Below are 17,948 nucleotides of genomic sequence, written 5' to 3'. Positions count from 1 at the left end.
CTGCTGAATCTTATGCAGGCTTTCTAAAGAATTTCTTGTTTGTTAAGAGTAAGGCAGAGATTCCTAAATCACTGAAAAATAGTCTTGTTTACTTAACTTTTGGATAATGCAAACAACTTACATATACATTTACTTTTTAAATTTTCCTCTGGCTATTGAATTTGTACATTATTAGTGTCTTGCTAAGCTCTCTATAAATCTTTCAGAAAGAGTCACTTAAATCTGTGAGCTCTCCATGTTTTGGCTCCTAGCAGCACTTGGGACTGCGTTCAAATATTTGTGTTCTTCAAGTTCCGAGAAACATCTTATCTGTCCCTATAATCATCCAAGGAATTTTGCATAAAACGGCCTTTTATTTTCAGAACAAAACGAAAACATTTGGCAATCAGTTTCTCTTTCAGCTGATAGATGCAGACCCTGGCTCAGTGGTTAGTTGCTGCCTACATCCAAATATTCACCTCTGGAAGAAGCTGACATGGAAAAGGGGAGCACGGGCATGGCACTGCTGAAAGGGCCTTTCTCCTCCCCACTGCCTGAAATCTTGATGAAAGCCAAATTTCTGAAAGTCTCCAATCTAGTTCAATTAGTTCCCTAATGCAATGAATTCCACCTCATAGACTTCAAACTCCTGTTTATTGCTCACGTTGCTTTAAACGCCTGCAGTTAACAAAAGCTTGTGCCATGGTTAATAGGGGCAGTATCTTTAATTGGAGTAGCCATGAAACATCAACAGCTGTCCTTGCATTACCTACAGAGTGTCTTTCACTTGGAATGGGAGTAGAGATGAATATCTAGTAATTCAAATTAATTAATGGCCTTATGTATCCTGGTGTGGACATTCAGTAGATGCTTGCTCTGCAAAACAAAGGGGCATGTGTTTAATCGTGGTTCATTCTGGGCTGATCCATTAACTGTTGGTGTGTCTTCCCAAGAATGCATGTTCATTAACTCTAGTTAATTGCTATTCAATTACCTTGAGTTATAATATGTCCCTAAACACCCGTGCAGACAGACCCCCTGGAGATTTCATGTACTTCAGCCATTAATTAAGCTGTACCGTGTATTGTTGGTAACTGATTACATCTAGTTTTGAAATAATAACTTCACAGCTACACTTAAATTGTTTCCTATTAGGACTTTTTCAAATCTCCTATATAGGGTAATTGGAGTGATAACATTTCTTCCCTTGCAATAAAACACACTTGGTTATTATTATTATCACTGCACTTGGCCAAAGATGTTTCGTGTCATCATTTTTTTTATATAACCCATTTATTAAGATAGAAAGAATGGCTTATATTTGACCTGATTATCTCAGAACGATACTGATATGAAGAGAGATGTTTTGTAAATTTTAGGGGTTTTTCACTTCCTTTTCAAATGTTTTTAAGATTTTTTTTGACAGCCTTTCAGTAGAAATTTCAAACCAGTACCTTACCATTTCATGTTTTGATATTTATAGCTCCTGCTAACAGAAAGGCAGCATAGCCAAAGCCTTTCTTTTCACAAACAACAGCAATTTGAGAAAACAACAGCGAGGGACAATTGACAAAGGCCTCAGACAGTCATCACAGCAAGAAACTAAACCTTTTTAACAATAAAGCACAGCAGCGAGTGAGTAATATGCTGGCATCCCTCTCCAGCACTGAAATGTGTTTAACAGAAACAAAGTAATCGATACTTTCAGAACATTTGAAAAGAAGACAGAACTTAGGGCCTTAGGGTTCAACTTCATAAAAAAAAAAAAAGAACTAATGTAAAATTTTCTTTTAATTTAACATACACTCCACATTAAAGGCAAGAAAAAAAGAATTAGTCAGAGCTAAGACTGAAGACAAAGCTGTAGCAATAAATGTTTTTAGAACTGGTAAAGGCCATTGGAATATATTTCTACTCAGCATTTCTTCCCTAAGGTAATGGAGCCCTTCCTAGGCACCTCTATCAGATGAAAAATGAATCATTGAGAACTTTTGAAGTCGTCATATCCAACGAGCCCTCTAAAGCTTCTGCTGTGAGCTGGGGATGGGAGGAGGAATCCCATCCCAGCAGCTCCCCATCCAATATCTACCCCATGAAAAGCTCTCTGCCCCAGAGGAGAATTTTATCACACCATCAACAAAGCAAAGATATCATAAGCGCCCATTTCCTCCTAATATTCTTCAGCCCATGCCAAGAGAGAAGCTTTGCAAATTTTGAAAACTTTGTTAAAGTTCTCAACTTCTAAACAAGGGAAACTGGGTTTTGGATGTGTGTGTGTGTGTGTGTGTGTGTGTGTGTGTGGATGCCCACCCCCCTGCTGCCCGAGCAGCTTGCACCCTCACCCTCTACTTTTTTTGTGTGTGTTTGGATGCCCACCCAACTGCTGCCAGAGCAGCTTGCAGCCTTCCCAGTTACAGTCCTTGTCAACCCGACAAATAAAAAATAGAATTTTGGTTTGTGGGAAATGGGCAGAGGTGGCACTGTTTTCTCTGAACTCTCAGCAGACCAATGGCTCCCTGATGGGCAAGAGGAATAGAAGAGACAAAAGAAAAACAAGTGAAGGATAAATGAAACATTAAAACAGGCCGCTTTTCTGGGAGTATATTTTAAACAAAACATGTATAAAAGTAGCAGTGGATTCCTTTGTTTCTGAATCACAGACTCACAGAACCGTAAGATCAGTTGCTCTGATAACAGCCATTAAGCCATGGAAAAATGAACCATCTGCTTCTGCTCACCGGAGTGACAGAAATCAAAGGAAAACACGGCTCTTCCCTCCCCTGGGCCACACTGCAGGGAAGGTGCAGAGAAGTGGGACAGGGCTACAGCAATGTGGTGAAGACACTCGGGTGGGAGATGATCCTGGATGCTGCAGAATGGGCTCCAGACCCTGCTACTCTGCTTCCCTTGCAGGGCATTGCTGCAGTGAGCAAACAGAGACGCTTCACCGAGCTCCAGGGGCTGGAGAAGTCCTGATCCAGAGAGCTGGGGTGAGCACCAGTCATGAAGGCCATGTTTAATCCCTTACATCCTCTACTTCCCAATGTCACTGATCTTAGGACTCCCTTTTGCCAACACACTTCCTTCCCTCTCTCCTCCTCGCTGGTGCAGTAATGAATTACGGCACCTCCCGTGCCAAGAGGAAGAGCCAAGACAAGGAGCGGCCGCAGCAGGGCCGTGCTGAGCTTCAGAACTTGCACTATCAAAGCAGCCAAGAAGCAACAGCAGCTCACAGTGAATGTAACACAAGGCTCCCATCACAGTCAGTTCTTGCCAATCTCTAATATCAGCATAAAAGGGGGAAATTTCCAGCTGTACAAAGCCAATAAGCACCCTCTGTGCTCCATGGCAGCACCTTGGGGAGCTGGCGCTAAGTGACACCTGTCTCCTGAAAATCTGTTCGGTGTCTCTGATCCCCTAAACCAGAAAGGAAATCCCAATTCCCTCTGCCAGAGCCCCAAAGCCATGCAGTACACATTTTCCCCCACAGTGCAGAAGACCTCTCGGTGCAGTTCCCAGGGGAACAAATTCCCATTCGCTTCCCCCAGGTGAAGTGGGAATTGTCCCAATGCCACAGACCCGTCTCCCACATGCAACACATGGCATGGAGATGAACCTGCAAAGCATCAGGAGCTACAGCCACATCTACAAAATTTTACAGGTGCCTTTAGCTAAAACTCAAGCAATTAGTTAATATTCTCTTTCTCAAAATGATTCTTATGAATCTGAAAAGAACTACATGCCATGGTCAGTTCAAAGCATCAATATATTTCACTATATGAACCAAGAACCCACTTTGGATTCCTCCAGACATCTCTCCAGGACTGCTTTGCCCACATGTCCCAATTACATGGGCTCTGTTAACACGTCACAGTACAGCTGCACCATTTATTCATAAGCATTTAAAAAAAATTTTTACATTTCCAAAGTTATGCATGCTGTTGATTCATTTACCCCAAATTAAAAAGCTTCATCTTCATCTCTCTTTCCCAAATTTAACTTTCAGCATTTTAATTGTTTCTTCCTTCATTGTTAGATCAGTATCAATCATCATCATCAGTTACCAGAACTTGCATGTTCCTGAAAATTATGTTAAATTTAGATGCTAATGAAAACTGTTTATGCTGGTTAACCACAGAAATGAAACCTCTATTGCAATCCATAAAAACTGTTAGTTATAACAAGAAACCTTAATTTCTACCTCAATCTCCTTTCTACCATCTGCTCTCCTAGAAGACCAATCCCAGAAAACATGGACTAAACAAACAAACAAACAATCAAAAAGGTAATTGTTAACTTGTCTTCACAGCACAACAGACATTAAAAGAACTAAAATAGTCCCACTAACCATTACACTGAAAATTATGATATAAAGCAAAGTAATCCATGAATGCCAGCATGTTCTGATATTCCTTCTCTCCAGAGGTCTTCCCAAACAACCAAGCATATATTCTATATAGAAATAAATAATTGACCCATAGCACCCACTAAACACTCTCCATCCTCTTGGAAGGAATAAGACAAAAGACTTCCAGCCATTAAAAGAAATATAACAAATACAACCCACCACAGCAATGGGTGATAATTATTCTTTCATCTAAAGCACTGCACAGTTAATTATATATAATTATTTAAAATATTTATGTTTCAAATAATATTTGTGCTGTCCAATCCCTCAGAACTGGCTGTGTGGAACACTGAGACTGCTCCCACATCTGTTGTTCCCAGATGTTTTCCTCATGGGTCACCAAGTGTCGCTGTACAATTACAGACACCATCATGTTCTGGGAAATGCTGCATCAATCAGCATCAACTTCCCTGTGTGGTGGGATGGAGAGAGCTAAAGGCAGCCAGTTTTGGGATTAAGGATCATATTTAATATGCACCCAAATGTTCTCATTCTCCAAATACAAACTGTCATTCACACTGCTTATCTAAATCCAAAATCTAAATAGAATGTGGGGTTGGAGAAGGTTAAAATTGTAACAAAGCTCAAATACAGTATTTTAATTATTTTCTGTGCTACCACAGCCACGTGATCTCAGAGAATCATCTTTCCTTTTTATTTGGTTTAGATGAGATTCAATATGATATGGTAATTTGCTCTGCACTGTATTTTATTTCTTAATGGTTGAAAATCTGTATTTCTTGCTCTTTTTTTCCCCTGATGTGCCCCAAAAGGACAGTCAGTGCATCTAGAGTATGAACAAAATTGCTCAATTCGTGCCTTGCACATTGGTCACGACCCAAGGAAGACCAAGGAAAACGAGACAAACCCAACCATGCTACACCACTGCTACACAAAGTCCCATGAAGGAAGAAGGTAATGAGCTCATTTGAGCAATAATGTGATAGTGTGGCTTGTGCCATCTGGAATGCAGAAGGAACATCTCATTCCCTCCCTGCTTTCCCTTTCTGAGTCCTGAACTCCCCTCTCCCCCCCCCACCAACATACAGGAATACAGGGAGACAGTTTGGATGCCTGGTGTAAATCCTCTGAGACACAGAGACAAAGGCATGGGTTTGCATCTTTAAATAAAATAACCCAAAAACTAGTACATAAATACATCATTCTCTTTATCTTCTGAACAATTTAATCAGGAGCTATAGCCTACCTCTTGACTGAGCTAATTCTCCACTTCAGTTATCTTATGCACTTTCTTTAATGAATACACGTTCCTTTGATTAAATTAACATTTTTGTCTACCTAATTAGCCTGAAAAACCTGTGCTGATCAAATCTAGAAGCAACTTCATTACTGCTCATTGGTGCATGTTTGCCACCCATCACTGTCACCTCAACAGGCAAAGGATTAGGAGAACATTAACTCTGGCTTATTTGGTTTTCCACAGCCAATCCAAGCCTTCAATCGACCCACTAGGACAGTGACAGATGTTTTAATTATGTGGCTTCATTCATTAATGCTCATTTGCCTGGCTGGCCAGGTTTGTGGTTCTGAGGGACAGTTGAAACAAAAATAATTAAAGTAACCAGCTTAATTACCTTCTTAGATTTTATCCTTCAGCTTGTGCTGCTCACCAGTAATGACAAATTGAAAATATAAGTGAAACCCAGTTTATCCAGACCAATGAGCTGGTAAGGACGCTCACCAGCAGATGCATCACTGCTTGTCTAGGAACATAAGCACAACTGTACACTGGTTAATGAAATCATACCAGAGCTAATGAATATATATAATTGGGTAGGCAGCTGCCACTAAAAAAGGAAAAATGTTAGTGAAACCATCTTGCTAATTCAGTTTGCAGAGACAATTAGACAAGGCCCTTGAAGACAATTTGACAGACCCTGTTAATACTGTGACTAGTATTGATTATTGGCACGATGATATCATGTTGGTTTTTCCTGATTGGTTTCTCATACAGACAATCCCCATCCACCGCTAAAATAATAAATAAAAAAATAAATTCAACTAATTTTCAAGAGGAAATTAATAAATCTTAAATACACTGTGTCTTAAAACTCATCTGAAACAGTGACTGACAATTCAACCTGCTAGGATTGCACTCATCAATCATCAATTCCATCTAATGTAGAGGTAAAAATGTGTCTAAAATAAATTTTTTACTGAATAAATGAAATCTTTGGTGATAATTATTGCAACCTCCCCTCCAAATCTGGTATAAGGCGTTGGAAAACCTGTGCCAGTGAATCCACTATAGAACAATATTTATCACAAACTCTCCAGCTGTTTTAACTTTTTGCTCTGTTCTTTCACTATCAGAACTTGCATCACTAAATGTCATGCTTCAATGAAAATACCTCTTCCTTCATCCTCTTCTAGAAACCCTTCAAAACGTTAAAAAACTTCCATGTTGTTTTATGTCTGGCATTATATGAAATCCAACATCTGCATGGGGTGAGAAAGTGCCTCTGAGGATTTTTTTAAAGGTTCCCTTGATTTTTTCAGCATCACCTCAGACTGTTTTTCTCCCCAGGTCCCAGTAGTGAATGGATATGACAAAAAACTGAGGCAGAAAGTTTAGAGCATCTTTTTTCAAGACCACCAGATATCACCCACATGCAGCAGATAAGAACAACCCCCACCCAACTTACAAAAAATATGGGGATGGAAAAGCATGATAGCATGGTCTTCCCTCACATCATTTATCCTCCTGCTACTGGAGAACCTAAACGAAAATTCAAGACTTCTGCAGCAAATTTTAGCAGTCTATAACTTTTTTCTATTAACGATTTTTTTAAAAGCTCTGGATGAATAATAAATATTGAAACATGCATTTTATCCCAGTCATGGCTTTTTCTTATCTTTTCAAAGAGATTTTTTTCCCCACAAAATATCCTGTGGAGACCATTTGGAGTTTGTTTTCATTTTCAGGCTCTGCTGAGCTAAGCATTTGATTCAGAGAAAATAACAGGTTTGAAAGGAAGGCTTTGGGAAACTTTAACATAACAGATGCTTATTTGCAGACATCTGATTTAAGTGAACTGAAAACCCCAGTCTAAATCCTGGAAACCATAAATGTCAGCCAGCTAGAACAGAATAATAACCACTTATCGATATAGATGCACCTAGCAGATAACAGAGTTCCAGGATCATAATGTTCATATACCTGTGTTCAGTTTGCTGCATCCGAGCTCTGGAATTACAACTGGCAATACCATCACTCATTTCTCACTGCTGTGCAGATGGTTCAGGGTGAAGGGACCTGTTCACCACCAGCTGCCAGATTTCATCCAGTGTCAGGTGTGAACTACTTAGCCTGGGATTAATATCCAAGGAAGCTGATCCAGGACATTCCCAGAAGTATGAATGGCCAGCTGTAGGCACCTTGGAGATTTTCAGAAGAGTACACTGAATGCAAGTTGACAACTCGGAATCTCTTCATCTTTGAAATCACAGAATCTGTGAGATGAAAATGAAGTCACTGGCAAAACCACTGCAAAATGTCAAAGCAGCCTGGATTGAGGTTTGGCTTTTCTATGTGTCTGTAATGAGATGAGACTAAACACTTAAATAGCACTGAAAGTTGCAAAAATTTGCTGGAAATCTGAAAAATTTAAGACCATTTGAAAAAAAAACCCCTTGGCACCATAAATCAGTGTAAACGCAAAGAGACAAAACCGGCATTTTAATGACAACTGTGAAATTTCAGCTTGGAAACCAGCATCAGGTCAGGTTTTTTCATACTTTCTCATGCTTTTCTCCCTGCCTGGATAAGGAATCAGACACTCACAGCCCTAATCACTTGAATGGCATTTTGCTCTCAGTCTGGGAAGTACATTTTATTCCCTGTGCTCTTGTCCTTTCAGACTCACATTACACCTTCACAAAATATGAGACACCAAAGCATGAGGGGCACCATTTCAGTGAGGTGCTCAGATTAACTCCAGAGCCACGGAAAATAAAAGCAGCTACCAAAGAGCAATTCATCCTGCCCAAGCCAGATGCCTACTGTGGGATGCGCTAACTGAACTCTCTCTTTGGATACCTGAAACTTTGCAAAGGAAATTTCACATCAGATGTGTAATATTCTTGATTCCTTAAGCCAATGGCCTACCCCAGCAGTGGTAACACCACTTCATTTTCTTTTTTGTGCTTCTAATTACTTTTCATTATACCTTCCAACTTGTCTGAGACATATTTTGAGAAATGTTGGCAGTTTGATTCCCCCGTGGTTTCTTAAAATCATGGCTAAAAGCCCAATGTGACATTAATATATTTTAATTGAATTCATTATTCCATTAATTCAAAATGATCTGATACATTTCTGCAGATCTCAGTGGGAATGTGGCTGAGCATCTTCGAGATGTGTGAGCTGACAGACATGGAGGTGGCTGGGTAAGGCTGACAGGACACACAGCTTTTGATATGGGCTGCATTTTCTGGTGGGAACACCCCAGAACTCCTGTACAATGCACCACATGTATTTTGCTGGGCAGTGAAACCTTTTCCAAAGCTTGATGAAAGTACATGGCAGCCTCACTGAGACTTTATGCAAATCTCTCAAGGAAATACGGATGCTTCATCTCTTTAAAATAATCACTAAAAATGGGTACAAACTTCATTTATTAAATACTCCCTGACTGAGGTGGCACAGGCTGGGCAAGAGTAACAGTGACCATGGCCCCAAAGGGCAGCCCCAGGGGCTGTGAGCCCTCCAAGGAACCTGAACCTTCACAAGGTCATGTAAATGTTAAACCTGGGAAAAGCTCAGACTCTAGCATCACTCACCAGAAAGAGAAAAATCAATTCTGTATAAAAAGTAGCTTTTTCATGTTAGCTGTGAAACAGAAGAATTTAATTACATCACTACATATTACGAAAGGGTTGTTCTAACCTGTTGATTTTGGCAAGTCAGGCCACTGGGAGTTATTGAATGAGACAACAGTAGGAGAAAAAAGGGAGGACAGCCAGATGAAAATAAAAAGAAGGGGAGACAAGGAGCTGATAATGACACATTCTGTGAGTGGTCAGGAAAGCAAGAGAAGACAAATCACTCTATGGTCAGGGAAGTCAAGAGAAGAGATCAATAAAATATACCATGGGGCATAAGTCAAGAAGAAATGCAATTTATAATGAAGGGAAACATCATCAAAAACTTGGGTCAGGATTTACTGGGTGCTGTAAACTCTTGGACCTGCTCTGGCACTCCAGCACACCCCATTTCTGGTGGTGTCACCCCACCAAACACAAAAATTTATGCTACCAGCTCAGAGCTGATAAGCAACCACGTTTAAAAGCACCAGGGCACGGCCCCACCTGCATGGCTCGGGTGCTGGCTTCTTGTATCAAGGCATGTATCAGCAATGTAGTGCTTAAAAAACCACTTCAATATCATTTTGGCTGTTCTGTGACATTGATATTCATTTTTTTTCCCCTCACATTATAGCCTCACTTCTGAAGTTAAGAGTAGTAAAAGTAATATCCCGTTGCCACAGGGCAAAAACTTTCATTCCACACTTATGTAGCGTATGTTTCCACAGCAAAGAAAGTTGGTGAAAAATGGGCTTGTTAAAGGGGCTCCGCTTAAAGTTAATGTTCCAAATTTATTTTTAATATGATGTGTAAAAGTGAAGTTTTACATCCAGAATTTATTAAGTAAGAGGAGTTGGGCCTTAAAATGTGCTACCAAAATCCTGAGAACACTGCAGGAATATAGTCCAGAATTTTATATTACATACTATTTTTTTTTTCTTTCTCATTCATGGACTGCTTGAGGTAAATGGCTACATGGAAAGTAAAAAGGAGAGGCTGACAGATATCACTGAAAAACACATCCAAATATTTCACTACCCATATTGACACAGGGAAGAGCTAAGTCTCACATCATCTGGAGAGTCCATTTAATCTGCCAAAACCCCATTAGTAATTACTTTCATTATTATCCTTGTTCCCAAAAGGCTATTATCTTTATTAAATAATTGATAGCTCTGCCTGTCCCTTTTCAAAGGTTTCAGTCTAAAATTTTTGAGAGAAAAATCAGACTGGAAGCCTGAGTGCTGGGTGTTTGCAGCCAGAAAAACCCATATTTATGTCTCTGCAATAAAGACCTGGGCACATGGGTAACTCATCACAGCCAAATGCACTGGTGAGGGTTCACTGAGGTGTTTTATCATATTTGGAGTGTCTGATAACATTTGGGTAACTCTAATGAGTGTTCTGCAGTTAAACAGGGTTAACCTAACGTGAATTCTCTTGTATTTGTGATGGACAGGATCTACTCAGCTGCTCTGCTCACACATGGAAATTCTTGCAAATTCATCTGAGGGCTTTGTTGGGGTACATCCAGACTGTCTCAGGTGGGCTTTACCAGCAGTGGGGCACCTAAAGAAAGCATCACCTTCACCTGTCACAGTTCACCTCAGTTCCCTGAGGCTGGGAACAGACTGATTCAGCCACATCCTGCCTCTGACAAGAGGGATGTTATGTGCTCTTTGTAAATGCACCCATTTCTCCTCTGTTTTCACAACTAACCAAAACCATTTCACTTTAGAATTCACGTGCTTTTATGCTGCTCACCACAGAAACGTTCCCGTATTTTCAGCTGATCTGGATGAGCAACAGCAATAGCCATGTTTTGCTTCAGTACTTGCACCTCCAGCAGCAGTGATAACACACATGGCATCACAAAACCCACCGAAAGGATTGCAACACCGAAATTTTAAAGATATTTAGATTGAGGATCTACTTTTGCTCCTGGCTGAAGTTTCAGAAGCAAGTATAAATTTTGACTAGGTGATCCTGAATCTGCCAGGGCACTCTGAGTGCCACCTCTGCAACTCAGGGGAGGGATGTGTGACCTGCAAGCAGAGCCTGGGGTAGGCAGGCTGGGGCAGAGGACATATGGACACTGTTGCCTTGCTGAAGGCCCTAAATTGCCCTCAGTCTTATTTCCAAACTCACCAAATGTGTAAACAAAAGAAAATGCTTTGGACTTTCACATACTGTGAAATTTTCACACACTACTAAACTGAATCACTGTTTCTCCTTACGTTCTCACTGTACTTTACAGTTCAAAACTTTGAGTCCTTAATCAGTTCAGCCAAAACATATTTATTCAGAATATGGTTTTTCTCAGATTTTGACACAAGTCATACAAAAGAAGATCTCCTAAGCCACACAGAGACATAGTGCTGCACTCAAGACTCCAGTTCTTGCTTTTGTGCAACTTTATAAAGAAGTCTGTCCTCCTTCCTTCCTGAAAGAAAAACCTTTCATAGTTTTCATAAAGCAGTTGAGAGTATTTAACAATTACCCATCCCCAAAGGCATGTTTAACTTCCCTCGTTTCTAGAGCTGCTGGATAATATTTACATGTTCTCAGCTCCCACTGGTGACCTCTCTCTCCCTACTAACAGTACTCCTCAGTTCCCATACTTTCAAAAGTAAGTATTTTTACTTTCTTTCTTTTAATGCACATTGGAGTCATTAATCCCTTTAAAATCCAGTGCATTCATTTCTCTGGGTATAGAAGATCTCACCTTCACCTGCACAGAATATTTTCAATTCACCCTGAATTGCAGGAAGGCTCCAAGTTTGCAGAAGACACTGAGCACGCAAGCGCGCCCGACCCTCGCCTTGCCTCTTCCTCCTCGGCTGCAATTCAAGCTTCTCCCTTTTGTCCTTCCCACAGCAGTCCCAGAGCTCAGACAATCTGTGGGACTAACTAACAATCCCTCAACACATTGATGGGTTGAATAATAGTGACACGTGTTTCTGGAGACTGATAATGAACCCTTTTGTAATTCACAAAGAGAGAGACAGCACTTAAACACAGCGACCAGGTGTATAATAGGAGAAAGATCCACATCCAAACCCGTTTTATGCATTTTAACAAACAATTAGAAAGAAAAGATGTCTAAGATTTAAAAAAAAAAAAAATAAATAAAGAGAGGGGGCACAAGATGGAAAAGGTGTGATTTGTTCTCATGTTTCACTTCAGGTATTTTCAGGTATTTAAGATGGCACTATAAAATGAAGACTTTATTCTTGCCTGTTTTTTAACGTTGCTAAGCTCATCACACCTGGCAGAACATTTCCTAAAGGCTGCCAAAATCTGAAATCAATTTGTGGAAGAAACAATAATCAGCCACTAATTGATTTTTGATTCTCTATTCATCCCAATCAAATTCATCGATGTGCTCTCATAAATCCATGACTGATTATCACAGTCCCTTTATCATGTTTGTCCTTGCAGGATGGAGCACAAAAGCCTGTCCAGGAAAAGCCACCATAATTCTGTGGAATGCCACGAGCCAGGTACTACAAACAGACACCATGAGGGGTTTCCTTTGGTTTGATGTAAGGATTTCATGACAAAAATGGGCCCATCTGTTCACAGCTTTGTCTTTATTTGGAGCTGCTATGTTTGGATGCTGGGCTGTAGATGAGGGAAACTTCTCCTTGAAAGCCATAGTTCAAAAATCAAAAGATCTAAGGAACAAGTAAACCCAGTATTGGCCTTAGACAGGTCTACAACATTTACACATCACCCTGCATATACATTAGTTTTACTTTCTTCCTTAGCAATCTTTGTAAGGTAAATTCTCATGTTTTGGTTGCTGTATAAAGAAAGCCCAAACACTCTCAAAAGAAGTCCACATTGTGCCTTCATTCAAAAATTTTTCTGGTACAAATTCATCAATCCTCATATTTGTTCCACTAACTGGAAATCTGAACTCGTCCATCTTTTTCATACATGATGTTTTACTCTCTTAATTTAAAAAATACAGAAATAAATAAAGAAATGCACTTCAGAGACAGCAGCAGAGCAGAAGGAGTGAATTCAGCAACGAGATTCACTTTGCAGTTCAGCTTTGAGTATGAACCAGGGGATCTGGGAAGTCAGCCCCAAAATCTGGCTGTGCTCTGGTAGAGGATAAAGCACAGCCATAACCAAAGTCCAGCTTGTCACAGTTCAGTGTATGCCAGGATTCAAAAACATGTTGTGCAGGGTGCTGTGTACAGGGGGAGATGAGACAGACTCGCTCCCAGAAAGAAAAGAACAATTTCCTTTTTTTTTTTTATTTTTTTTTTTTCATCTGGCATAGATAATGGTTTGACAAGATCTTCTGCAAAGAGGCCGTGGGCTGCTCAAGAGCCAACTCCTGGTTAGCATTCAGATGAGTATTTTCACTCAGGACTATTTCTCCAGAACCACCTTCTGCTCATTAGAAGGATTTGAGCCACTGCCACAGTTGCAGGGGAAGCTCATTCAGTGTATTTCCAATAACTGGACCTACTTGGAATATAACCTTCAGTCTCCAGCACTGCTGAGCCTGTGGGCAGCACAACACCTAGCATCACCATGGAAAAGAAAAAAAAAATCCTATTTCAAACCTTTCAACCACATCATATTCTTTTCCTTTCCCTAGTTCATAATGAACAATTACATTTACTTTCATTCTGCTCCGGAAGCCCTTCAGAGTTTATGCAAATAAAAAATCCCCTTACTTTTCTAAAGAAATACTATGCATCAAATTCTAATTCTTCATCTGCTTAAAGAGAGTTAGTAAAGAGCTTTTAGAACTTTGGCAAGCCTACACCTTATTCCAGGGCTGCTTTGAGGGGCAAATATATTATGATGGAGGGGCCTTTGGCACAACAAAACTTCCCGTGCATTACAGCTTGAATTAGAAAGGCAATGGCATATTGATGCTACAATTAAAAACATGTTTAGCATTCCCTGAAGGAAAACCACCTTTTCCAATTATTTTCTGCTAAAGGTGCACTAACCTGCCGTGACAGCCCACCACCATGAAGACAAGAATTGTTGCCATTGCTTAAGTTTAAATTTTTTTCAGGTTTTGAGTGTGGAAACAAATTTTGCATTTCCATAACCTTGAAATGTCACCACACATGGATTATGCCTATGCTTAGCCACAGCCTGCTCTTTTAAACTGAACCCTTAGAAGTCCTCTCACATAAACAGGGCTTCATGCTCTTTGGCAGAACTACATTTCACTGCGAAGCGTGGGATTCCATTTGCTTCAGGAATGCAACAATCAGAACAAACAGGCAAATGTGTAATCATGTAGCCGGAAAAAAAGTTATACAGAGGCAAGAACAAAAACCCCAAAATATCCTCAAAACCCAAAAGACAGGGACAAGAAGAAAGGAGCAAGACAAAACAGGCAAAAGTTGTTCCACACCAACCTTTTCATTACACCAAAAAAAATAACATGAAGTAAGTTCTGCTGTACTGCAGTGAGGCCACTTCAACTCACATCCACCCCAGACAACTCCCAACACAGCTGCAGCATCCATCCCTCCCCACCACAGGTGAGCAGAACTGCTGGGGTACCCACCCTGTACCCCCAGAGCAGGCACTGAGAATTCCTGACGTGCTCTGGAATCGGCAGCCCCCACAAATCAGAGTTTTGCAGAAGGAAAACTGATGCTGCCTTTTGCAGCTTTTCTGCACGGATTGCCTGGCACCTTCCGAAGGTAAAGCACAGCTCCAGACCAAGGCAGGATGATTCCTTCCTGCATCAGTCTGGAGCTGGCTTCTTCCTGCTGCTCTCTTGTACCAAACCACAACAGCCCAGACAATATTTGGGAGTGAACAGAAGCTACACAACAACAACTTGGCTGGTGGTCCGCACCTCAAATCGCTCCGACCTCGAGCTTATCGACACCCGACTTCTCCAGAACAACCTCCAAAACATGACTAATAGGCTGATTCTCCTCCAACAATATCTATCTTGGTTCCTGCTGTAAAATAATCAATTACACTAAATGGAATTATTTATACAGAATACGAAAGCAGTTCGCCTTTGGTGGAAGTAATATGCTTATCAGATGGATTAAGATCTAATAGGCTTTTCTCTCTCAAAGTATAGCTGTTCCTGATAGTCTATCAACCCTCTTATGTAAATTACTTTGCTCTTGACAACATAAATTAGATGAAAGAACTATATTTTGTTTACAGATCTCATGTAACAGGATTTTAAATGTATTTTAAAACCGTGCCAATAGAATCAAAAACTGTGTTTATGAACTGAAATTGCCTTAGCTTATTGCAACTAATGAAACAAAAGTGAACTCTGCATACTTTTTGTTAATATGGTGACTCCGTGAAAATCAAATATTTATGTCTTTGGTCTAGACAAATTAATATACAATTTCTCTACCACAGGAAAAAAAAAGCCAGTGCCTTCCTTAATGGGTGGCTTAATGGAGTATCTTATTTCTCTAGGCTCAGCTCAGAAGAGCTGAGGGCTGCACAAGGGTTCAGGCAATGGCAAAAGGAAAGGGAAAGGGGAACTGATGCCTGGAGCCAGCCTGGGAACACCACCAGCACATGAGGATGCCCAGTGTTAGCTCTTCATGGAGACTGCACAGTTAATTGCTGCTCCAGGAAAACCGGATCAGCAACACAATTAATAACATTCGCTCCGATTTCTAGGGGTTGTGCTTCAACTTCTCTTACTTCTTTCCTTCAGGAAGGTGGTACAGGAGCCCTTGTACTGCACTTGAAATAAGAGGAAATGTGCCTTTGGAGCTCCATTAGAAGTCCTAAAAAGCATTCTTTGTAGTATCTTTATTATACACAGCTCTAAGAAAACATTTCTAAAAATGTATGCAGAAAGTAGAGGCTGTGGCTAACTTAATATATTTAGTATATTTAGCAATATGCAAAAGATACCAAACAAAGCAAAACTTTGGACTTGGATCGATCTGAAATACAGGAAAAGACAGAGGTTTGGGCATTTGTAGCTTCATTTTCTAAACCTGGGTAACACAGCACAAAAGCAGTTTGGCTCAATATGCCCATTTCACAGCTCTGGACTAATTAATATCAAGTAAATTACAGCTGGCCCAGAGCTTGGATAAGCAAAACATAACAACACACACTAAAACAAGTCTTAAATAATTTCTCCAAAGCCCAGATGACTTTCGCTATGAGATGCAAATAAGCATTTTTGCCAAAAGAGAACAAGTAATTTATGATGCCATTTAAAAGCTGGTAACTGCTTCTCTTATCTGAAAAAAATAATAAAAAAAGGGAAAAAAACGAGTCCCTGGCTTGATTATGATTCACTGTGTGTGTCAGTCCTCTGCATCAAGGGAGCAAGAGCATCCTTTTATCTGTGTTATTCGTCAGGACAGATTGAATAATGACAAGTGGAGTGCCGAGTCGGAGTTTACTCACAGATTGGTTAACATCATTTCATTCCCAGAACAAGTCTCACTGGCCCTTATCAGGAGTCTCCCAGAATTGTTTGAAAGTTACAGGCAGCACACCAAGAAAATTAATTTCCCTGTCTCCCTCCCAGTGTTGTCCAAATCCTGTTACCCTTATTCACACACAGCAATTCAATGATCTGAGCACGCAGGGCTGCTGCATTTCTGCTTAGTCTTACAAAACCCAGTAACATATAATTTCCAGAGACCCACGCAGGGTTCCTTTTCCATTAGGCTTGCAGATGAAATTTTCTTTTAGGTACACATATTTTACTGCTGTTTGCTCTAAATTCACTGGCAGCAATTAAGAACTTTGCTCACCAACAAACTACAACACTGGGAGGGTTTTAACAGAAACATGGTTCAAGCAGCAGCTGTTTGGCCCCAAGAGTGTGGAGTTCCTCCACTGCTGAAGGAGCCACGCCAGCACAGAGATGCCACCTCTGATTTACAGCAAGAGACACACCAGGGATGTCTGTATGCCTTGGGAAATCCAATGCTCTGTATTTTCGAGGAATATAGACTTTCTCAGCTCGCTACCAGAATTAGGAAAAATGTATGTGACTGTATTTTTCTATCTATTACTCTTTCAAGTCTACCCTGAGATTTCAGCTTTATGAATGGATCCAATAGAAATGATACAGTGGGAAGTTGCTTGTACAATGCTGACTGGAAAGGTTAATCAGGGAGAAAGTTAACAGATAAAAAAAGCTCCACCAAGATGTTCTAACTCAAGTTACTTAAGGATGGATTCACCTTTTAGTGCTGGTTTCCTACACCAAATATGGGCTGTCTGATTACACCCTGCATGTCTGCATGAGCAACTATGGGTCTGTGCCATGAATTTTTAAACACATATTACCTTTTTTAATCAAATTCAGCAAAGACGATGCTGATGATTTCATTTACCTTCTGCTTTAATAGAGACCTCAGCATGCAGTGATGTACTGAAGAAAACAAATCTATGGTTTGAGCTTTACGCTTGTTTTCAAACAAATTCCCGGTGTTTTACCTCACCATCAACATCTGTGAAAGCTGCCCAAAACTGCTCACAACAGTGTGGACACAAATGAGAGGTTTTTCCACCCTTCTGAGTAGTCTCAGTCCTGGGACTTGTTTAGACATCCTGCCTGTGGCTGTTTCCAGCCGTTCCAATCCTCAGGGAAGCTTTGCACTGAAGCCTCATTCCCAGTGCCTTTGTTCTGACTCAGACACACAGGTACTGCTCCACAGGGACTCGAGGGGCAATCACTAGATCAAGTTTCTGTTCCACACCCCACAAACCCAAATCCCTTCCTGCTCTG

The 17,948-nt window shown here is 40.5% G+C and overlaps 1 protein-coding gene and 1 long non-coding RNA gene across 7 annotated transcripts in view; one reads left to right on the top strand and one right to left on the bottom strand.

Moving 5' to 3' along the window:
- Positions 1–221, top strand: part of LOC108445163 — a 9,657-nt gene extending 9,436 nt beyond the window's left edge. For both annotated transcript variants that reach the window (XR_001859913.1, XR_001859912.1), the window contains exon 2: positions 1–221. This exon is cut by the window's left edge and continues 786 nt beyond it. This is a non-coding gene — a long non-coding RNA (uncharacterized LOC108445163).
- The window catches only part of SGCD (sarcoglycan delta), a 259,400-nt gene that overhangs the window by 84,307 nt on the left and 157,145 nt on the right, over positions 1–17,948 (bottom strand). The window lies entirely within an intron of this gene.

Source organism: Corvus brachyrhynchos, unplaced genomic scaffold, assembly GCF_000691975.1.
Source record: "Corvus brachyrhynchos isolate BGI_N302 unplaced genomic scaffold, ASM69197v1 scaffold21, whole genome shotgun sequence".
Taxonomy (NCBI): domain Eukaryota; kingdom Metazoa; phylum Chordata; class Aves; order Passeriformes; family Corvidae; genus Corvus; species Corvus brachyrhynchos.
This window is presented reverse-complemented; position numbering and strand designations above follow the sequence as displayed.